The sequence below is a fragment of the Balaenoptera borealis genome (assembly GCF_965194805.1).
Source record: "Balaenoptera borealis genome assembly, chromosome: 8".
NCBI lineage: Eukaryota > Metazoa > Chordata > Mammalia > Artiodactyla > Balaenopteridae > Balaenoptera > Balaenoptera borealis.
Genome location: NC_138865.1, coordinates 19,417,166 through 19,439,971, shown reverse-complemented (window position 1 = coordinate 19,439,971; position 22,806 = coordinate 19,417,166). Strand labels below are relative to the sequence as shown.

The 22,806-nt window shown below is 54.9% G+C and overlaps 1 protein-coding gene and 1 long non-coding RNA gene across 10 annotated transcripts in view; one reads left to right on the top strand and one right to left on the bottom strand.

Moving 5' to 3' along the window:
• Positions 1–22,806, top strand: part of SEMA4D (semaphorin 4D) — a gene marked incomplete at its 3' end in the record, with an annotated part of 122,311 nt that overhangs the window by 35,972 nt on the left and 63,533 nt on the right. Inside the window, exons 2-3 of one of the 9 annotated variants that reach the window (XM_082403374.1) lie at positions 3,184–3,332; positions 3,466–3,620. The exons of 4 other annotated variants lie outside the window; for them this stretch is intronic. Of the gene's footprint in view, positions 1–3,183; positions 3,333–3,465; positions 3,621–6,926; positions 7,245–8,808; positions 8,935–9,447; positions 9,596–22,806 lie in introns of those variants that run through there. 4 more of the 9 variants (XM_082403372.1, XM_082403373.1, XM_082403375.1 and 1 more) reach the window with 4 other exon arrangements.
• On the bottom strand, positions 17,570–22,207 carry LOC309633981. The gene is made up of 2 exons (XR_014247806.1): positions 18,146–22,207; positions 17,570–17,840 (listed from the first exon to the last, which is right to left on the bottom strand). It is a non-coding gene; the product is annotated as an uncharacterized lncRNA (long non-coding RNA).

Sequence of the window (22,806 nt, the reverse complement as noted above, 5' to 3'; positions counted from 1 at the left end):
GGGGCTTGGGGTGCCTCCTGAGGGAGGCCAGGAGCGCTGTGGAAGGAAGGAGCCCCGGCAAGGGGCTTCCTCAGCATCCTGCTTCTCCTGGGCTCTGACTGGGGGGCGTTTAGTAGCCCCGCCCTGATTACACGGTTATTAAAAACTCTCACAGATTCCAGGACACTTTTGGTTTCTTCCTTTCTTTTTTCTTGCTTTGACTCTCCCCCTCTTCCTCCCCCCCTTTTCTCTTCTTCTGATTTTGTTTTTTACGTTCGTCATTCACTTTAAAACTTAAACATTGTTGAAATACTAAGCTTTGAACACCAGCAGTTTCTCACCACATGATTCTGAATGAGGGGCCAGTTTGGGACCTTTGTTGTCGCTCACACCATGGCTAGCAAGGCCTGACCCGCCCCCACTCCTTCTGCACCTCCAGGAGCTCATGCTCAGTGTCACGGGGCCAAGGGGAGTGGCGTGGACGGAATCGGGGTGCAAATGATGCTCTTTGCTCCCAGTTCACGCAGATGCCGCACCTGGTCCCTCCTGGCCGGGTGAGCCGCACCCCATGACTGAGTCCCGGGGGCCTGTTGCGTGGCTGGGACATTTAGTCTGTGTGTAGGATAGGGGGTAAGGGATTCTGGCTCACGGTTTGCCCTGCTCACGTGTCCCCTTTTCTCACTCTGTCTCAGACTCTGCCATCCCAGACGGTAGTAGGAAGCCGCATCCCAGTTGCTAAAATGTTTGATGACACCGATCGTCAGGTAGGGGATGAAATCCGCCTGCAGAGCGCGGTTCTTGTTAGAGGTGGCTCCTGCCCAGGTCTTGCCGTAGGTGTTCCTCCCATCCGTGAGCAGCTTCATCTGTTGGTTACGCTCCTGGCACCAGCTGGTGACTGGAGAGCAGGGGAGGGAAGCTGGTGTCAGAAAGCTCAGGCGGTTCTGCTGGAGGGTTCACAGTCTGTCTGGGAGCTGCGGCTGCAGAGGCCAGGGCAGGAGAAGGGCCGCTCGAGGCCACGCTGCGGGAGCAGGTCCAGGAGGGGAAGGGCCAGGGCTGCAGAATGGGGTTGCCGCCCAGCGCTGGCATGAACGCTAGCTCCAAGCCTCTTCACTTTCCATCCATCACTGCCTTTGTTGCTGCTCCTCCCCTGAGGGGGCGTTGGCAACCCGGGACCTCCAGTCTCACACCCTGGCAGTCAGATCTAAACTGGATTTGAAGCTTTGGCACCCGCTGTGGCCCTGGAGGGCCATCTTCAGCTCAGGGTCCGCCTTGGGCACTTCTTGAGCTTTCGTCGCCTTTACTTGCTCTGATTAAGCCAGGAGAGAAGAGAGCTTCTGAGGGAGCGATTCTGTTTGTTTGGGCTGGGAGCCAGCAGCCTAAGAATCAGCTTCCAGAAGAACTAACAAAGTGAGCAGGACCCATGCTGGCAGCTCTGGACCTGACAGTGGAGGAGGGTGGTGGAAATGTCAGGTGCCAGTCCCGTCAGTCACACCCCGAGCTGGGGGGGGCCACGGCCACTTCAGACCCGCAGACGACTGTGCCTGTCCCGGAGAGAGACCTGGATTAAAAGTCTGTCCAGACATGCTTGCGTTAGAAGGAGTTTCCAGGAGTGACTTTTATTTTCAGTGTGTACACAAGACATTTAAGTACCACGTCCTCTCCAGACGCCCGTTCTGCTGATGGAATTGTTCTTGGAGGGAGCGTTCGGTGTTTGCTCCCCACGCTGCTGGCCCTGCCCGGATTCCCCGGCCCTGGGAACTGCCCCGCCCCCATGTTAGGAATCTCCCCTTGGCTTTACCTGTCACATTGTAAATAGACGGCTTACAAAAGATAATTGAAAAGGAAAGGCTTAGGAAGATTAAAAAATACTCTAGAACTTGTGTTGAAGTGAAGAAAACAACTCATTTCTGGGATCAACTTTGCCAATTTGAAGGGGTTCGTACGGAAACGTCGTGCGGGTGGGTTCTCTGGGTGAGGATGGAGCAGGTATGTCCTTGTGTTGCTGCTGCGGGCCCGTCTGTCTCTGTGACGAGAGTCCCGGGGACGTGCGGTGAACTAAGGTCAGCCTCTGCGAGGAGCTGACCGCTGGGATTGTGTGTCCTCCCATGAGAACGGGGACCAGGTGGTCTGGGAGGCCTGGCTTCAAGGCGAGGGTCTGTTGGCGGTGCTGGGGCGCCTACCTTGGGGACGTCACCTGCCTGCGGGCTTCCCCGAAGCATGGAACAGGAGGCGCCGTGAGGAGCTCTGCGGCCTCCCAGGATAGGGTTCCTGTGGATGTCTGCGGGGTGCAGTTTTGTGTCTCATCCGTCACTTTTTCCCCTTTGACTCAAACTCTTAAAACCTGGTGGTCCTGCTTATGGTGAGAACTTGAGTGCAGGAAGTGAATTACTCGGAGGGTTTTTGTTTTGGTGCTGCCTCGTCGTAAATCCCACGGTTTTATTCTTACCAAGAGCGCGCTGTGTGTGCTGCCTGGGTACCAGGGTGGCCCCCAGAGGCAGGGGGCTCCATGGGCATGAGATAGAGCACCTGCCCGTCGGAGGTGTGCTTTATTTTTAGCAAATGGCATTTAGTGTCTTGCAGAGCTGAGAGCAGGATGACTGTAGATGTAATTAAGTGACTCTGAAATGGGAGTTAATTACTTCTGCATGTGTCAGAGGGCCAGGGAGGGTCTCTCTGGTCCTCTGGCTGCAGCCCTGTGAGGCTGTCACCTGGACAGGCTCCCAGGACCAGCCCTCGAGGGCATCCAGGGTCCTGTGGGTGTTACTCTAACTAATGGTAAGTGGTCTGAGCTTTTAGTCTCTGAGACTGGCCTGAGGAACTGACAGTTCATGACTCTTTAATGTAAAAATTACATACAAGGAACTTTATCCTAACGCTGATCTGTGCATGGTATTAGCCCAAATGTGTCCTCTCAAGGCCTACAGAACAGACTATGTTACAGGAGCAACAGGTCACTGACAAGAAGGCATGTATAAAGCGGTGTGTCCAAAAGCTGCTGTAACAGGACGGAGGGCTTGAGCACCGCCCAGCTCAGGGGCTGCCCTGGTCAGTGTCTAGTGAGAGAGCACCCGTGGGTGCTGGTGCTCTGTTCTTCCTGCTAAGGACGGGGCTCCAAGGAACCAGGACCAGGGTGGACAGAGGGCTGCGTCTAGGACCTCCCTCCATAGCTGTCCCCAACTCTGATCTTGTCGGGTCCATTCATAGTGACTGGAAGCTTCCACACCTCCAGCCACACCTGGGCCCGTGCTGTCCAGTGCTGCGGCCGACACCACACGGGGTGAGGAGCGCCCCACGGGTGGCCGGTCAGAGCCGAGCAGCGCTGTGGCTGTGGAGACCTAGACTCAGAAGCAACGGTAGGATATCCTGTCCACGACCCTATTAATTATGTGCTGAAGCGATTGTGCTTTCGATGTGTATTGGGCTAAATAAAACATATTATTAAAACTAACTTCACCTATTTGTTTTTACTCTCAATGTGACTTGTAGGCACACCTGAAATCATGCACGTGGTCACGTGTGCGGCCCGCCTGGTGTTTCTGTGGGGGGCACAGATCTCGGCTGTTCTCTGATACCCTCTGTGTTTGGGTTCCCCCTTCTGTCAAGGCCCAGCCCATAGGCTGGGAGGCACAGATTAGGAACAGGTAGGTGTATCAGGCTTTGAGAATACCTTGAAACCAGCTCTAAGTGCTATTGTTTTTGCATTTCTGCAGACAATTACACATAGACCGCTGGGCCTCATCCAAGAAATGGGTTCTGTGCTCAGATGGTGTTTCTCCTGCACAGGGAACCGAGCACTTGGCCTTGCTGAGCACGCTGCAACCCTGAAAGGCTATCCCAGCTCCCTGTCATTCAGGCTGCACCTTATCCGGACTCCCTGTTTTCCGGGCTCCCTGTTTTCTGGCTCCCCGTTGCCTGGGCTTTCATCTCCCTGATTTCTGTGGATGAAGAAACGTGCAGTGCATCTGGCCTGATCTTCCACTTACAACTGTGGCCTGTGCGTGCTGGTTGGCGTGCCGAGCCTGTGTGTCCGCGATGGCTTTGATGAACTCCTGCCACTGATCTGGTGGGAGGAGGGACCACCGTTTAACCCTCTTCCGCCCCTGGAAGCCCCGCTGACAAGCTGGTGAATGTGGGCTGCTGTTTGAGTAGCTGCAGGGCACGTGGCCCGAGTCCTGGGAGAGACCCACAGGCCTTCCCACATCTGGCTGGGCTATTTATATCCCACAAAAGCCTGTTTTTCTCTGAAAAGAGTGAGCATGTGGTGATGCTGTCATGTGCATGGGTGAAGCCAGTGAAACAGCCTTTCAGTAATCTCCTTTCTGGTGCGTCCGACACGTTTTCACGGCATGCACAGGCTTCCGGGTTCCACATCTGCCCTGCCCTGTGGTGTTCGTGCACACTTGGAGTGCGGGCAAGCTGTGGCCCCCAGGGCGGCCCCGCTCCCATGGCGGGAGGGCACGGCTGGCCCAGGGTGTGGAGCCCCAGCTCTCCCTGATAGCCGGGGAGGGACAGGTTCCTCTGGGGCCCATCACTCGAACAGCATACTGAACTCCTGAGCTGTGCCCCACATGCTCTAGGCACTGGGCTTTCCACAGTGGAGAGAGCTTTCTCGTGTTGGGGAGGACGGACCACAAAGAGGATCAGTAAGTCAGATATGGGGGGGTGAGATGGTGGTGGGTGCAAAGAAGAGAAGTCAAGCAGAGAAGGGGCAGTTCGTTGAGAAAAGACAGGAGCTGGGCCTGGGTTTGGGGAGGAGTGTTCCAAGCAAAGGGGACAGCAGGTGCAAAGGTCCTGAGGCAGGAGTGTGCAGGAGGGACAGGTGAGAGGAGAAGAGGCAGGTAGATGGTGAGTTTATCTGTGCTCAGGGATGCTGAGATGGGAGCCCTGGGAGCCAAGGGTTTGGACAGGACCACAGGCCTCTAGGAAGAATGGACCCTGGAAGGTAGAACAGGGCACCCTGTTAGGAGGCTGTGAGGCGATCCAGGGAGAGACGTGGTGGCTTGGGCCAGAGTATAGCAGTAGGGGTGGGAGGATGGCCCGATTGGGCATTTATTTGGAGGTGGAGCTGAGGGGACTTGCTGCCAGGTTGGATCGGGGATGGGGTGGGGGCCGAGGACACACTGAGGTTTTGTCTGAGCAACTTTAAGGATGGAGGGTCCACTTACAGGCCAGCTCCACCCAGGCTGTCTAGGAGGCATCCTTACCTTGGGAGACGGGGAGTGTGGCTTGGGGACACGTGAAGTTTGGAGGGGAGGAGGCCCTAGGAGCCTACGCCTGGAGTTGGTGAGATGTCCAAGGAGTGGCCCCGAGGGGTCGTTCCCAGCTGAAGCTCAGCAGCAAGTTCTCCCAGAGAGCAGGCTGCCTTGCCTGGAGATGTCCCTCAAGCATGCGTCCATCGGTGAGGCTGGCCTGGGGGGGGGACACGAGGGTGGGCCCCTGGGGTGAGATAGCCCTTGATGGGAGACTCGGACAGGTGGCTCTACGGGAAGGAAGAGGATGTGGGTGGCACGCGGGGATGTGAGTCTTGTCCAGCTGAGCCCCTCGGTGTGAGTGGCGGGGCCTTAAGCTGTCTGGAGGCGGGGAGAGAGCGGCAGGAATGTGGGTGAGGCAGAGCCCGCCCCCCCCATCCCTGGCATGGCTGGCTCTGAGGACTCTGCCCAGCTTGGTTTGGGGAGGAGAAGGTGGGTTTGGAAAGGGGGTGCCTCCATCCTTCTATGTAAGCCCTGTACAGATACTCTTCATGCCTTCATTGCCTTGTTTTGCTGCCTCGTTGGAAAGACATGGCTCTCCAGGGTCTCGGATGGCCCATGCCTTTGAGTCAAAGGGGGCACTCATTTTTGCAGGAAAATGCCATGGGCAGCAAAGTATCCTCACTAGAACCTGAGAGAGGCCCAGCTGTGTTCATTATGGAGACAAGATCGTGTGTCTTTGTCTTCTTGGCCATGTTTGGGGCCGGGGGGGCGGTGGGTTAATTACCGACTGGTCAGTGTTCATGATGAACTTGGATCAGGCCCCACGTGGAGACACTCACTCAGGCTCCAAGATGGCTTTTTTGGTTCTATGTAGTAGGCTGAAGAATGGCCCCCAAAGAAGTCAGATTCTAATCCCTGGAACTTCTGCGTGTTACCTTTTCTAGTGATGGGATCTTTGCAGATGTGATTCAGTTAAGAATCTTGCAGGAGGAGGTGATCCTGGGTTATCTGATGGGCCCTAAATGCCATCACACGTGTCCTTATGAGAGGGAGGCAGGGGAGATGTGAAAGACTAGAGGAGAAGGTGATGTGAAGATGGAAGCAGAGATTAAGAGTGATGTGGGTGTGATGGCTGATTCTGTGTGTCAGCTTGACTGTACCATGGGTGCCCAGATACGTAGTCAAACCTGATCCTGGGCGTGTCTGGGTGGGATTAGCATTTGGATCTATAGACAGACTAAAGCAGATTGTCCTCCCCCGTGTGGGAGGGCCTCATCCAATCAGTTGAGGGCCTGAATAGAGGAGAAAGGCGGAGTAAGGGAGAATTCCCTCTCTCTGCCAGGCTGTCTTTGAGCTGGGACATTGGTCTTCTCCTGTCTTCAGAGATGGAACTTGTCCCCTCGGCTCTCCTGGGTCCAGCTTGCTGACTGTAAATCTCAGGGCTCTCCAGCCTCCATGGTCATGTGATCAGATTCATTATAATAAATCTCTTTCTCTGTATATACACATCCTATTGATTCTGTTTCTCTGGGGACTCTGACGAATACAGTGGCCACAAACGAAGGAATGCCACAAACCACCAAAAGCTGGGCGAGGCAAGGAAGGATTCTCCCTCAGAGTCTCCAGAGGGAGTGCGGCCCTGCTGACACTGTGATTTCAGCCCAGTGAAGCTGATTGCAGACTTCTGGCCTCCAGAACTGTGAGAGAATAGATTTCTGTTGTTCTAAGCCACCCGGTTTATGGTCATTTGTTAGAGCCGCCACAGGAAAAGAACACAGCCAGTGTAAACAGTGCTACCGTAAATACCCCAGCCACACGCATGGGGCTGTTATTCAGGCATGGATTTCAGGGAGTGGCACTGCTGGGGCAGGGTGTGTGTCTCTTTGTTTCGTAGATCGTGCCAGATAACTTTTCAAAAAGATCTAGCAGCCCGTCTCTTCCCTGCTTGGATGCGTGTGTACCCTGATCCTGCACGCTGCCTCGGCGGCGGGCATGAGCAGTCTTTTCGACTTTGTCAGTCTGAGAGGGGCAGAGCTGCAGCTTTGTTCCTTGACATGTGTCTCCTTGAATCTGGTGAGTTTAGGATCTTTGCTCAAAAGATCCCTCCGTCTGTGAAATGCCTGTTAGTGTTCTTTGCCCCTGTTTCTCTCAGGGTGTTTCCCCCTCCCTTATCCATTTGTAGGGGCTGTTTATTTGTTACAAATGGTGTTGATTTTCTGCCTAGAAAACATTTATTCCCAGTTCTGTTGTTTGCTAATTACTTTTATTAACGTGTCATCAAGATTAAATCATTTTATTGTCGAATATGTCTTTCTTTCCTTTTATGACTTCTAGGTACCCATGTTCATTAGGAAGATTGCACAGTCTGTCTCTTGATTTCCTGGCAGGTATTTTATTGTTTTGTGTATAAATTCTGGTCTTGAGCGTGTCTAAAATGCTTTTGCATAATATAGAGTAAGATGCTTGAGGGAGGGGAGTCCGGTTTTATTTCCTTCCAGTGTACCAGCACTGATTATTCAGTAATCCATCCTTTGATCAATGAACTGAACTTCAGCTCTGTGGTATAGTATGGTCTCATGTAAACTGGTTCCCTTCAGGGATTCTCCATTCCATACCACTGGCCTGTTTGTCTTCCATTTTCCACCTTTACATTGGTAGCAGCTGTATGTACAGTGTGTTTCGATAGCTGATGAAGGAACCCCCCCCCCCTTGCTGAGCTCTGTGTTCACAGTGAGATGTTACACGACTGTTCTTATATATGCACTCATGACTGTGTGTCCACATTTACGTGGGTCTCATGGCTCCTGGGCAGAGGAAGATTTGGGTGGACACACGGTGGCTGTGCTGCCAGGGGCAATGGGCACAAAGGTATGGTGGAGGTTGGAGGGAGGGCCAGGTGGAAAAGGACACAACGACCATCGCATTGCATAAAATTACCCCTCTGCGCGTGCAGAATTTTTAAAGATCATTAAACAAGTGAAATAGTAGTGTCCAAGGGAAAAGGCACTAAACAGAGAACAAGTTTATCATGGGGGAGTGAAAAGATAATACATTGCACTGGCTCCACCATTGTGTCGGGGACTTGCCATGGTGTGGCTTTTCTCTGGGTGTGGGTGCTAGTACTCTGCACTTGGTGGGGCGTGTGTGTACGTGGCGGGGTGCATGTGCCCTTGGCGCGTGTGAATGCGGCTGTTCCCAGGTACCCTGTGTCTGACGGCTGCCCTCAGGAGCTCACACCTGGGCACTGACTCGGGCCCTCTGAGCAGCAGTGCTCTGTTTCCCCATGTGTCCTCTGTGTCCCCCAAACACCCTCTGTGCCCAAGCTCCCACTGTGCTGCCCAAGCTGGCCTGACTCTACCCACACTGGGAGCCTGGTGTGGTCAGGGTCTGTGCTGACCCTCTTGTGGCCCTAGCCCCGCCCACACTGCAGGTGGAGGTGTGCCTTGAGCTGCACGCACCTCACCCCACACAGGATGACAACAGACTCACATAAGGAAGCTGGGCTCAGCAGAGGAGGGGGTGGGGTGGGGCGGGGGGAGGGCGTAGGTGCTGCAGGCCTGGGGCTGTCCTGTCACTCTGCCTTGCCAAGGTCCTCCTTTGGCAGCTGCTGGTGGCCCAGCCTGCTCCTCGGGTGGCAGCCACGGGTGGGTGGGGTGCAGGATACACCGTGCAGGCGGGCTCATTTGTCCCCCAGACACCTGGGTGGCTGGAGGCTCTGCGGGAACGAGTGGACCGTGCACATCTGCTGTGCAGTCAGTGGAAGGTGAACCAGGGGCTTCCTGTGGGTGGAGGTCCGGGAGCCGGTCCCGTGGGAAGGAGGGAGGAGGTTGGGGAGCAGTGGGTGCTGCTGCAGGGGTGGCATCTGCCCGCTGTTAGCCGTGCTCCTCCTGGGCGACTCGGGTCCTCTAGACTCGGGCTTCGCTGCTCGTGACAGGGTTTGCAGACAGTCCTGGCACACCGAGGGGTGGGTGTTTGCCTGGTGCACTTGAACCAGGTCCCAGGGCTGATCCAGGGTCGGTGCCTGGTGGTCTGTCTGCTTCCTTACTGGGAAGGGGTGAGGAGGGTGGGCCAAGGACTCCGGCCATGCCGGGCAGTGTCTAGTGCTGATCCCCTCCAGGCCTGCGTGGATCATAAACCCCCACGAGTGGGTTTTGACACAAGAGCTCGAGGCGGGGAGGGTGGGTGTGTGGTGCTGATTCTTTGCCAGCTGTTGGGTGCCTGCAGAAGTGAAACTCATCTGTCTTTCCAAATTTCACTTTGGACTCCGTATTTCCAGCCAGCAGAGGAGGTGGCCCCGGCCGGGCAGTTTCTTCTGATGTTTCAGATCGCGCTGGCACTCGCTTCTCCTTGCTGCAAGCACCCCGCTCCGGAGATTCTGCAGGCACTTGGCCTCCTTATAACTCCTCCTGTGCTGCTGTGACCAAGTAAGAAGTTCAGTGCTCCTTGCAGAGCTGTTTACGTTTAATAGACACTGGGGAGCTTGAGAGAACATGAAGCCACTCCTTCTGCGCCGGTGGGGCTGTGGGTGGGTGCCGGGCAGCTCCTAGGCCTCTGTCCCACGGAGCCCCTCCCATTGCTGTGGCACTGACCATGACCCAGGCCACACAGGGGAAGTAAACCTAGTTGGGGTCCAGAGACTGTGGCCGGCAAGGGTGGGAAGGACGTGTGACGCGCTCCCGGTGGCCTGGCCGGGGAGGGGGCATTAGTAACATGCGAGCTCGCCAGCCTCGCCTGTGACAGTCAACAAGTCCATACCTGCACGGTTCGGGCATGTGCACATCGAGCTGCGTGTCCAGTGGGGAAGAGAGACGTTTAAACCCAGCTGTGGGGCGTGTGCCCCGGGAGGCACTGTCGGTCCCCCACGTCTGCCTCCTCCCTGCCCTGCTGGGTGATAGCCCCCCGCGTGAGGAAGTCACCCTACTGCCAGCCCCCAGCCCTTTGTCCCAGCGGTGGAGCTTGGTGCTGCGTTGCTGATCAGAGGACACAGTTTAATGGGATTTTAGTGCAGGTCCAGGTAGGAAAGCTGAAAACAGAAAGCACTGGCCTGGTGTGGAGGTGCAAATGGTGAGAGCGACCCAGGGGTTATGCCCACAGGAAGCAGCCTTGATGGCAGGTGGGCTGAGGGGGCCAGGCGTTTGGGACCCTACGGTCCTGAGAAGGAACCCCTAGTTCTGGGCGGGAGGTGATTTGTGCCCTCTCACTCTTCCTGCCTCTGGGCTCCCTTTGCCCCCTTCTCGTGGCCGGGGCATCCTGACACAGCCTGGCCCCAGGCACTGTGGCCAGAGCCCAGGGTCACCGTTTCGGTATCAGCATTCTGGCCACATCTCTCTTCTGGCTTTGGCCCTGGTATGCTGGGCCCTCGCCTCAGCACCTTTGGGTTGTCTACCTGGAAACTCATGTTTCCCCCAACTGGATGATGGCCCATCCACCACTCATACCCCCAAAAGTCCCCAGGGTGGCCTGTCCATTGCACAGACCCCCCCCTGAGAGTACCCAAGATGGCATGTCCACCAGGCAGACCCCCTGAGAGCCCCCATGATGGTCTGTCCATCGTGGCCTCCTTTTTTTCTGGAAAATCAGGGACATGTTACCCAGAGGGTATTGGGCCACATTTGAAGGGTGTGGAGGATGCCCTCAGTGGCTGATATGTGGAAGGTGCCCGAGCAGAGGACAGGGCCAAAGGGGTCAGCGTGGCTGGGAACAGCAGTGTGTAGGGTGTGTGCAGGTGAGGGGCTATAGGAGAGAAGCCCCATGTCCTGGGTGGCCCACACAGGGAGGGTCGGGTCAGAGGGCAGGTGATGAACCACTGGGCCTCCGTTGTCTGTCTGGACTGTTCTTGGTGAGACTGAAGGCAGGCTGGTTTGTCCCTGGTGCTTTTCCTCACCCTAGCTGGCTCTTGGCAGCTGTGACCAAGGCCATGCACTGACTGCAGAATTATTATACGGAGCATTCTTGAGCCAAATAAGGTTGAATTCATGCTTAAAATTGATGCTAAGATGTGGTGAGCTTGAACATGGGTCAGCTGGTTTTCACTGGACCTAAATTTGTGCATTTGGTTCTCTGCTAACTTTTTGTAAAGGTGCAAGTACCTGTAAATAGGTTTATAAAAATAGACACTTCTCTCGCTGTTTACCATAAACTGAATTGACCCATTGATGCACTCTGGGGCCTGAGGTCTGCGGTGGGCTGCAAAGATCTTGAGATTGGTCTGCTGAGCTAGTGCTGATCATAGGAGCACCTTTTCAGTGGAAGCGGAATTAAATTTTGCATCTTGTTATTTGTGGAAGGCAAAGGCTGCCATTTGAAACCCTTAGCTTCTTGTTTGGTACCTTAATTTTTTTGTGAACTCTTTAATCACAGAAGAAAAGTGTTTCCTCAAGTGTTTCTTTTTTTTTTAAGATACAGATTTTATTTTTAAAAAAATTTTTAAAAATTCATTAATTTATTTTTGGCTGTGTTGGGTCTTCATTGCTGCACACGGGCTTTCTCTAGTTGCGGGGAGCGGGGGCTACTCTTCATTGTGGTGCACGGGCTTCTCATTGCGGTGGCTTCTCTTGTTACAGAGCACGGGCTCTAGGACATGTGGACTTCAGTAGTTGCGGCACACGGACTCAGTAGTTGTGGCTCGTGGGCTCTAGAGCGCAGGCTCAGTAGTTGTGGCGCTCGGGCTTAGTTGCTCTGTGGCATGTGGGATCTTCCCAGACCAGGGCTCGAACCCGTGTCTCCTGCATTGGCAGGCGGATTCTTAACCACTGCGCCACCAGGGAAGCCCCCAAGTGTTTCTTTTAATATTACTGCTACTTTAAGAAAATTGCCTTCAGAGCTAATCATCTTTGTAGGCAATTTACAGACCAGAGTGGTTTTGACTCTCAGCAAACAGACCTTAAAGGATTCAAAGAAACCCTGTTCTTTAAAACAGATAGCTCATATATTATAAGTCTATGAAAATATTCTAAAATTGTAAAGCATGTTGCAGACTACAACACATAAATTACATATAATTCTAGTCAATGAGTATAAAGAATATTTCAGTCCATTGCCTCAAAATATCTTTAAAGCCAGAAACGTTCGTGTTTCTCATGAACAGAATAAAGTGTTTTCATAATGCTGGTTTGACTGGAGCAGCTTTTAACTCATGATGGGTTGGATTAATATTTTCCCTAATTTCATGAGCCCAGCTCTGTCACTAGCTGAGCGTCACAGTCACCTGGCTCCATCGGCCAAGTCACGGAGCATGTCTTTTTGGACTTCTGATGGGAACCATCACAAGGCCCTGGGAGGCTCTGAAAGTCGTCCCCAAGCCATCCCAGGGCGTGGCGTTCCCAGAGCCCATCCCAGCTGTGGCCCTCCTGCTTCTCCTGCGTCTTGTCTCCAAGCCTGCTGCTCAGGGCATTGTCACCAAAGGCTCTGAGGGGGAGGAAGGTGTGAGAGGTCACGGGACAGGTGCCTGGGATCAGGTGGGGCTGCTCCCTGCAGAGTCTGCATCACCGCCCCTTGTCACAGTCTTACTGCATCTAGCGCAGACTGACCCCCTCCCGCTGCCTCTGTGGCTCATTAGGAACCGTCCAGTTAGAAAGGGCGAAGGCCATCGTGCTGGCAGCTTCCTGGGCGCTGTTTGTTTCAGCAGGTGGGATGGACCTCGTTGCTGCGTTTAAGGGATTTTAGAATTGAGGTCTGGGACAGAGCAAGTTGCTGTCCTGCCCGGGCAGGGCATGGACTTCTCATACAGTGTAGCTCCGTCCGTCAGATGGGTGCGGCCAGTCCCAATCCAGCTTATGACTGAGGCTCAGACACCCAGTGTGCGTGGTAGTCGTCTGTGTCTGCCCACATCACGGCCCAGCTTCCTTCAGCCCAGGACTTGTCAGCCAGTCCTCCGTCCTGGTGGCCGCATAGCCAGAGGTAGACACCGGAGTCTGTGCCTGTTGCAGGCAGCACGTGTGGGTTGGCGCCCACTGTCACCAGATACCGCTGTGTCCCAGGCCCGTGTCCTCCCCTCATGGAGCCCAGAGTTGCTCATGGCAGCAGCAGAGGTGCAGGTGCTGCATTTTGGGGAAGGGGGAGGTTGGTGTGGTGCTGGGTGCCGGCTGGAAGCCGTGTCTGGGAGGCTGAGCCTGCGGTGTCTGCCCATCTCCTCGCGTTTGTTCACGACCGTGTGTGGGCACCACCATCCCCACGCTGTGCCCCCTTTCGGGCCCCGTGGGGGACGGCCAGTGCTGCACTGGTGCTCGTGTGCCCCCGCCCAGCCAACCCCACAGACGGCGTGGCGGTCCCAGGGTGAGGCCCACTCGTGGGAGGATGTGCCCACGGGCAGTGGTCAGGAGACGAAGAGGCGCTCCTTCACCAGCACTTCTTCCCGCGTTGGTGTCTGGCCAGCGGTGCAGAGGTGCTCTGCGCACACCACGTCCCCGTTCTCCCTCGCTGCCACCTTGCAGCCACCACACGACCAGATGCCGCGACTCTCCCTGTTTTCAAGGCCGGACACTGGCTCTCGGAGGGGCTGAGGGGCTTGCCCGGGGCCCTGCAGGGGAGCCAGGAAGAAGGGCAGCTCCCCATCCTCGCCCCGGAGCCCAGAGGCCCTCGGTGACTGCGTGGCCAGGCCTGTGTGATCCCTGGGCACCGAGGGGCCCGCCCTCGGCAGGACCCCTCCCCCCTCCCTGCAGGGCTCTAAGGGCCTTTCTCCTTGGGGACAGGAGCTCCTGGCTCCTCCCTTGGCCTGGGCTGGCCCTGCCCGCCCCCCTGAATGAGCCCACACAGGAGAACAATCAGGCCCACATCGCTGGAGCACAGCCGGCCATTGAAAGGGACAAGAATGGGGCAAGCGTGTTCCATGGCCCGAGGGAGGCTCACTGCGGGGCCTTGTCCCGCTGCTGAACGGCGCCTTGTCGTGGCCCCTGTGGGCCCAGCTGCCCGCGGCCTGTCCCTGTGGGCCCACCCGGGCTGCACCCTGGAGACCCAGGTGTCAGAACAGACGCCCTGGGCAGCAGAGCTCCCCGTGAGGATGGGGCGGCCGGGCCAGACCGCATCCTGAGCGCCGTCCTGCCAGTGGCCAGGGTGGGGTCAGGGAGCCGGCCGGCGAGTGTGGCCCTGGGAGAGGGGAGGCCGCTGGGCCGGGCGGCAGGGGCTTGGCTCTTTAGGATTTGCTGCCAAGAGGCTCAGCATTTTCTTTTCTTCCTTTTTTCCAGGTGGTATGATTTGTTATTTACTACTAGAAGAGTCCAGAAGGATCTATAAACTACCGGGTAGAAGAATGTATAAACATCAGAGTTTGGTTTTTTAGTTCTGAGTGCCTGACATGTGGCACCTTGTTTAATCCTCTCAGTAATTGGGATGAGTTCCAGTCATCCCCATTTCATTGACAAGGAGATGTGTACAGTAAGGCTGAGTACTTAGTGCATCCCAGCATTTTCTTATTATTCGTGCCGATGGGGTTTTGTTTTCCCGCTTCTCACGGCTCAGTTGAATGGGAGCGGGCTGAGTAAGCAGGCAGGTGTCCTTCTATCCCCCCACCCGAGTGACCAGGGCCTGAATGACCAGTCACTCTTCTAGAGGACTGGAGGAGTTTGTCTGTGAGAAGTCCATCTGTCCATCCAGTAGGTCAGCAGGTGTCCAGGGCTGAGGCTGTGATGCAGGGCAGGTACTCTGCTGGCCAGGACAGGCTCCTGGGTCCTTTTCCTGGGCAGCTGATTCAGGTCCCTGTGGACGTGTCACAGCAGATGTGGATATAGGGCAGGGAGTGTTTGTCACCTCCCTTTATTGTTTGGATTGCTTAGGTCTCTTGGTTTCTCCCTTTCCTATGTGCTTGGTAAGAAGCCGATGAAGGCCACGGGCCTTGAGTCCAGTAGGACTCAAGTGTGTGAAAGTCCAAAAACTGGGGAGGGCTCTGTCTCTGGGGGTCCGGGATGGGGCGGGGTGCGGGGTGGCCAGAGACACACCAGAAACTCTGCCGTGCCAGCTTGAAAAAGCTGCCTGTGCTTAAGGGCCTCATAAAAAGAGACAGTGGCGGGAAAGTGCCCAGGCTGGGAACTGTGGAGGGAGAGTTCTGAGATTAGAATTAACATAGGAATAGGGCTGTGAATGGGGGTGTTTGTAATCCTTCCAAAATTGGGATAAAATTTGCATCTGAATGACTCATCAAGTCAAGATTACCTTGGAATGTGTGGTTTCCTTCTTATTTTCTAGTTCCTATTAACAATCATTTGCATTTTTATTCAACCAGCATTCTTAAAATACATGCTACTTTACGATTGCCCTCATCCTGACTTTTCCTAGCCTGGATTTCTGTGTTGGCATCTCCAGCTCTGTCTGACCTCATGGAGGGTGTGCAGGAGTGGCGGTTTCCCCTCTCAGCCGCCCCCATCCAACACGGCACCTACGTGGACTCTTAACTCTCAGGCCAGCTGGCTAACTCAGCCCTGAAAGGCAGATGGGTCTTGTTTGGACCTCCCAGTATTAAAAAAGTAAATCTTAATTACTTTTCAGTATCAAGAAATTGCGAGACCACCTAAAAACCTAATTTTTTTCTAGGAGAAAGATCAGGAGTTGTGCCCTGTAGGGCCACATTACTGAATGGCAGTAGGGCTCTGCTAGGGGGTCTGCAGGTCCCTAAACACGTCCACATTCTAGTCCCTGGAGTGACTGTGTTGCCTTACACGGTAAAGGGACTTTGCAGATGTGATTTAAGTTAAGGATCTTGAGATAGGGAGATTATCCTGGTTTATCTGGGTAAGCCCTCAATGTAATCACAGGATTGTAATAAGAGAGTCAGAAGGGCAGAGAGGAGAGAAGATGCTGTGCTGCTGGCGTAGGAGAGGAAAAACTTTTCCTCTGCTCTTAGGTTCGGTGATTGGGGCCTGTGAATTAAACTGACAACAGATTAATGGGGAGAAAGGCATACAAAATTTAATATTGTTATATGCACAGGGGGCTTCACACAGAAGAAGTAAAAACCCAAAGAAGCAGTTAGACTTGGGGCTTATATATCACTTTAACAAAGGGCAATAAATTTTGAAGTGACTAGACAAAGCCAAGGGGGGTTGGGTCCCTAGGGATAGTAAATTGTGGGAAGGTGACTAGGAAGCATATGGTAGATAAAGGATGTTTAGTAAGGTTAATTATGCACACTCATCTCAGTGTCATCTCCGGTACACTTTTACAGAGAGAATTTATGTCCTGCTTTTAGGCAAATGGGGGAGGGCAGGGAGCTCTTCTTGTATCTGCTGTTCTCAGTTGCCTTCAGCTCAAAATAAACCTTATGCTCAAGTGGGCTCTTTGGCCTGTGCTCTTTACTAGCTTTAAGGTAGAGGAATGAGCCACCAGCCAAGGAATGCAGGAGGCCTTTGGAAGCTGAAAAAAGGCAAGGTAATGATTCTTCACAGAACCTCCAGAAGGAATGCAGCCAGCTCTTGAATTCTAGCCCAGTGAGTCCCATGTCAGATTTCTGACCTCCAGAACAGTTGGGATAATAAATTTATGCTGTTTTAAGTCACCAAGTTTGTGGTATTATTTTACAGCAGCCATAGGAAACCAATGTAGGTCCATTAAGATGCGGTTTTGTGCTAAGAGGAGCTTCACAATCACCTATGGAGACAAGATAAACGAAACCATTACTGAGCAGCAAAGAAAATATAAAATCTAGTGTGAAATTGCGTCATGTAGACCAGGGGTATTCAAACTTTAGGTAAGAAGTACCTAGAGGGCTTAAGCAGACGTAGCTTGTGCAAACTTGGAATGCTGTTGGGGGGCCGTGAATGTGCCCGTGGACTCCGCTGCTGCCACTGCTGGCCTGGCATGGAGCTTTGCGTCACTTTCTAGACTGCAGGTGCTGCAGTGGTTTAGAGCAGCTCAGAAGCGGCTGGAAGTCCTGCTGGCTTGCAAAGGACAGTAGGATTTAACAATAGGAGGGAAGGAGGAGGTGGTGTGTCTCGGGGGACTTGTACGGTGGGAGCAGGAGGTGTGCTGGGGCTCTGCCCTGACCTCAGCGGCACTGAGAAGGAGCCCCCTGCTCGGGGGCAGGATCCGTCATCCCTGGTCCAGCATCTCTTCCTGTCCAGGGACCTGACCGAGCGTGCACTGTGCATGAGGCACTCATGCGTTCAGGGCCAGGCGAGCAGCCATGGGCCCCAGGCATGCAGGTCGGAGAGGACAGAGGACAGTGTGAACGGGGCAGGAGGAGCGCCTTCCCAGGTGCCCAGCAGGAGAAGCGAGCAGGGCCCTGCAGCCAACCCCCTCCCCGGTGCTCGCCGGGCTGCTGCTGGTTTCAGGTGCAGGGCCCAGCAGCCTGGCTCTGGGTGCCTTGGTGCCCCCGTGTTCCCAGTCCCGGCCCTGCCTCTGGTTGGATTATGTCCTGTCACAGACCTTCTTTGTGTCCTCTCCAGTGACACAGTTTAGCTTATGTGACCTTTTAATTCAACAAACTACCCCAGTTGGACTTTAGATTCAAGCCCCTTCTTCTGCTGTGGCTTGGGACCTGGGACGCATCTTTTCCAGCTTATATGTTTCTGTGGGATTTAGTGTCTTAGCCCCTCAATGGGGCTACGGGTTTTGAGAAGCATCTGTGTGGCTCTAGATTAGCTTTGTGTCAGCCAGGCCAGCGGATTCGTTTCCTTTATGGATGTTTTTGGCTTGTTCTATATGATTTCCTGAAAGAAGGTCTGAGTATTACACCAGCAACTCCCTCCCTACCCTACCCGTTCTTTTTTAAATTTATTTTATTTTATTATTTATGGGTGTGTTGGGTCTTCGTTTCTGTGGGAGGGCTTTCTCTAGTTGCGGCAAGTGGGGGCCACTCTTCATCGCGGTGCGCGGGCTTCTCACTATCGCGGCCTCTCTTGTTGCGGAGCACAGGCTCCAGACGCGCAGGCTCAGTAATTGTGGCTCACGGGCCTAGTTGCTCCGCGGCATATGGGATCTTCCCAGACTGGGGCTCGAACCCGTGTCCCCTGCATTGGCAGGCAGATTCTCAACCACTGCGCCACCAGGGAAGCCCCCCTACCCGTTCTTACCGGGTTGGGTGTGCAGGCTGCCGTACCCCTGGATTCTGTGAACTTGGGTTTTGGTGGAAGTGCCCCCTCTGGGGTGGGATTTGGCTGTACTCTCGGCTGTGTGGGGGGGGGGGCAGGTGGGTTTAATGCAGGAACAAGCTTTTGGAAGTGGTTACACTTTCCGTCAGAGGTACTGTTGATATCGTCCCCTTACAGGTAAAGACTGTATCAGAAACTTTTCCTAGACCCTACCCTGAGGGAAAGTCTCTTTCCCAACAAACCATGAGAACCGTGACCCAGTCAGGTCTCCTCCTTTTCTTTTAACCAGCAGCATCCGTGTGTACCTCTGTGGTCAGCTCTTACCCTGGTCTCTCCAGGGTTCTCAGTCAGCTCTTACTTTATTTCAGGATACACACATGCAGATGCACACCCACACTCTACACGCACCACACACGCGCCACGTAAACCCACGTACACCACACACTGTGCACACACCACAGTGCACTTACAGTGTACACGTATCACACACACCATACCCACACACTGCGCATACCACCTATGAAAACATGTATTCCAGCTGACCGTGGGTCTCTGTCAGCCTGGAGCGTGTGGCCAGGAGATTTTGGTGGGAAGAGTGAGCCTCAGTTTGCAAGGTGGCCAGAAGCCTTCTGCTGATGTCCTCACTTCTTGAAGTCTCCCGGAGCCTGGCTGTCACCAGGACCGTGGCCCCTGACCCTGCCTGGCACTCAGCTTCCCCAGCCTTTGATGGGAGTGGAGCAGCTAGGGAGTGGGAACCTGGTGGACGCGGGACAGGCCTGGCTGGCTGGCTGTGTAGGCTATCGGAGCCCACTTTTCAGAAGTATCATTATGTCTCTCGGCCAAGGTCTGGCCTATCTTGGAACTCAAACACCTGGAGACAGCTCGTAGCCCTGCTCCCACATGGCAGTACTGGGTGAGCTGTCCACCTGCAGAGGTCCATTCCGGTGGAGTGGCACCGGCCGAAGGGCCGAGTCAGTGGGGACAGAGGTACTAGAAGAGAAGGGGGCTGCTGGTGCTCCAGCGCTGTCTCAGATGCTCCAGATGCCGCCCAACCCTCCACCTCTCTCCATGTGCAGGGGAGCTGTTGTACCTCTCCTGTCACTCTCCTGTCCTGGAGAGAAGAGGTGTGGAAAGGTTGAGGACCGAGTATCTCCAAACACTGGTGTTTTCTTGTTAGTTTCAGCTCTGTACACCTTTGAGTGACTGCCTCGTCGGCTCATGGTGCCCCTGGGTGCCAGGTGCAGTGCTGGGTGGTGATGGTGCACCTGGCTGGGCCACCGTGGAAGGGCAGCAGGCGGGGGTGTCTGAGGCATGTGGGCTGAAAGCCTTTTTCCCTGCTGGAGAATATACTATTATATCATATGGATAGATCACATTTTCTTCATCAGTGGACACTTGGGATGCTTCCACCTTTTGGCTTGTGAATAATGCTGCCATGAACATGGATGTGCAAACATCTGTTTGAGACCTCACTTTCAGTTCATTTGGCCGTATAAGTGGAAGTGGAATTAATAGATCATGTGGCAGTTCTGTGTTTCATGTTTTGAGGACCCTCCACCCTGTTTCCCACAGCAGCTGCACCATTTCACATTCCCACCAACAGGGCACCAGGGTTCCACATTCTCACCAATGCTTGTTTTCTGTTTTTTTGATTGTAGCCATCCTAAGGAGTGTGAGGGGATTGTCGTTGTGTTTAATTAAAGCCTCAATTTGGAAACTCACCTAATTTTCATGTGGTTATTAAGGATCATTCTGCACCACCAAATCCAAGTCTATTTTTTGGGACCTGCGAGTCCCCAGAGGACATCTCATGCTGCGTTGGTGACTCCAGGGAGAGGAGGGAGATCCGGATGCCAGTGCACGGTCGTGGGTGTGAGGCCGGTGTGGCCGTGGCCCTGTCTTGCCCTGCACGGGGTCGGACCTGGCCACGGGCTGGCTGGAGGCACTGCTCCCGGATGCAGTTGAAGAGGACACTCTGCTGACCATCCTGGGACCTTCAGGTTGAGAAGGTCAGGCCGGCCTGTGCTCTGGGGCTTCGCTCTTGCCCTCTATCCCAGGACCTCTCGTTGCCTGTGTGTCACCTTCAGCAGTCCCCACGTGAGGCGGGAGAGTGGGGCCCACGGGGGCTCTGCCCACCTCAGCCTCCACTCTCACCCAATTCCACAGTCTCTGTGTGGGCAGGTGTGCCCGTGCGGGCAGGTGTGATGTGTTTACGTGCACGTGTGTGTTTGGTCCTTTAGAATCTGTGTCTGTTAGCCCAGGCTTCACGTTGCTCTTGGAGTCCCCCGTGGATGACCAGGCAGCTTCTGCAGGAGCTGTGTGGAGGGTGTTTTCAAGCTCTTTCCTGGGAGGCAGCTCAGAGCTCCCTGGCAGGGGAAACAGGCCCAGGAAGCTGCTGGAGATCTGGTAGAAATGGGATAGCACCCTGTTTCCTGAGGTTCTTCACTCGTCTGAGCAGGACTCAAACTCACCATCGTCACCCTGGCACCAGAATTCCCCATGGGAAGGAACTGTCCTTGAGAGACTAAGGAACTGCAGAGGTGAGGTCTGAGCGGTGAGCAGAGGCAACCTGCTGATCCCTGTGGCCGCTGGAGAACTCTCCGGACAGGGAATGGCAGGGGAGACAGGAGGGGGCGGCCAAGCTGTACAGGGACGTGGGGGGCCCTAGGCGAGGGGTGCAGAGACAGCCGGGGACTTGGGGAACTGAACCCTGGAGTGGGCAGGACCTGTGGAGGGGAAGCTGGTGGCTGTGGTCTTAGGAAGGACCTGGCATGGCGTGGGGTGTGTGCTCCAGTCTTCATGCTTCCGGGCTCACCTGTCCTGGGGTGCGCTGCTCAGCCCCATGGGCTTTCTTTTGGCTTTGAGTTCTCCTTGCTGCCGTTAGGAGAGGACACTGGAGGGCGTTTACTTCCGTGTTTTAGTGTTCTGGGGCTCTCACCAGGGTGGGCATGACTTCATCCCCTCAGGTCTGGGCTCCCAGGTGGCCCCAGGGTCCCGTCCTGGCTCTCCAGGTGCGGGAAGCACTGCCCAGAGCGGCACGGAGAGCTGGCCGGTCGGCACTGACCTCACTCCGCTGGCCCTGCCCCCCTGGATTCTGTCTTGTTTGCACAGAGCCCGTGGGCATTTGCACCTGGGTCCTCGTGTGACCGTCGATCAGGGCTTTCTTCCCCCCGGACCGCAGGTGTTATGGGAGCAGGGCTGTGGGTTGGGTGTGCCTCTCACGGGGCTGGCACGACGTGGGCCTCTGAGGGTGGAGGCGGAGGGATGGAGAACAAGGCACGGCAGCAGCTGTGCGTGGCCCAGCTCGGGAGGCCCCGCGCCTGGCTGTTGGGGACCGCTCTGTGCCAGCCCCTCCCCCGTTATAGGCTCTAATGGCTCTTCATCTCTTCAGAGGCTCTTAAGCCAGCCACGTAAGACCTCGGTGACCCAACGGCAGCCGCATCCAAGACTGGCGAGGGCCGTTTGATTTATATTCTCTGAGAGACAGCGTTCTCGGTGACGGCCACGGCTGACTCATCCCAGTGACTGAATGTTTTAGAGTTAAATCAAGGAAGTGATTACTGAGCCAGTGCAGGTGTCTGAGGTGCCTGGAGCTGTGGGCACTGCTCCCGCTGTCCCCGTGTGAGCCTCACTCCGGTGCGCCGGCAGGGCCAGGGGATGCCTCTCCTGGCCTTGGCTTTCACAGGTTGGCTCTGGGCAACCCAAGCGCCCTCCTCCCTTCCACGGGTCTTCTTACTCTTTTCTGCTGTGGAGTATGAATGTTAGGTCACTGCATGAGGCAGCTGCTCTCATCAGCAACACCTGTCCCAAGGTGTCCTCCGGTAAGCAGGTGCCACCCTGCAGGGTGACATCTTTTAGGACAGGACATGAGAGTCACAGGCTGAGATCAGTGCTGCTCGGAGGTGTGCGGAAGAGGTGGATTTCCTCAGACGCCAAGGACAAAGCTCCTTCCCTCTCTGATCAGTTTCTTTGGGGATAGGTTGTTGTCGAAAGAGCAAAACGTGAAACTTGGCGGAGTTGGTGTGTGGTTTTTTAAAAAATTAATTAATTAATTAATTTTTGGCTGCGTTGGGTCTGCGTTGCTGTGCGCAGGCTCTCTCTAGTTGCGGCGAGCGGGGGCTACTCTTTGTTGCAGCGCGTGGGCTTATCGCGGTGGCTTCTCTTGTTGCGGAGCACAGGCTCTAGGCGCACGGGCTTCAGTGGTTGTGGCGTACGGGCTTAGTTGCTCCGCGGCATGTGGGATCTTCCTGGACCAGGGATCGAACCCGTGTTCCCTGCATTAGCAGGTGGAGTCTTATCCACTGTGCCACCAGGGAAGTCCCGGCAGAATTGGTTTTTTATGGCTGCTGCCCTCAGCAGGATTCGGCGGCTACAGTGTGATGATCTCGTTAAAGGCTAAGCAAACGGCCCAGGCCATTCCGTGGTAGATTTTAATATCATCTCTGACATTAGTGGTTACCATCTATCATGCCAAGTGGTGTCATAATAACCCACGTACTTTTTGAGGCCAGCTCTGTCTTACAGCTCAGAATCCGAGGGGCTGAGGGGTTAAACAGCTGGCCTGGGTCATCACAGCTGGTAAGGGGACCCAGAGCTCAAACCCAGGCAGCTGGGCC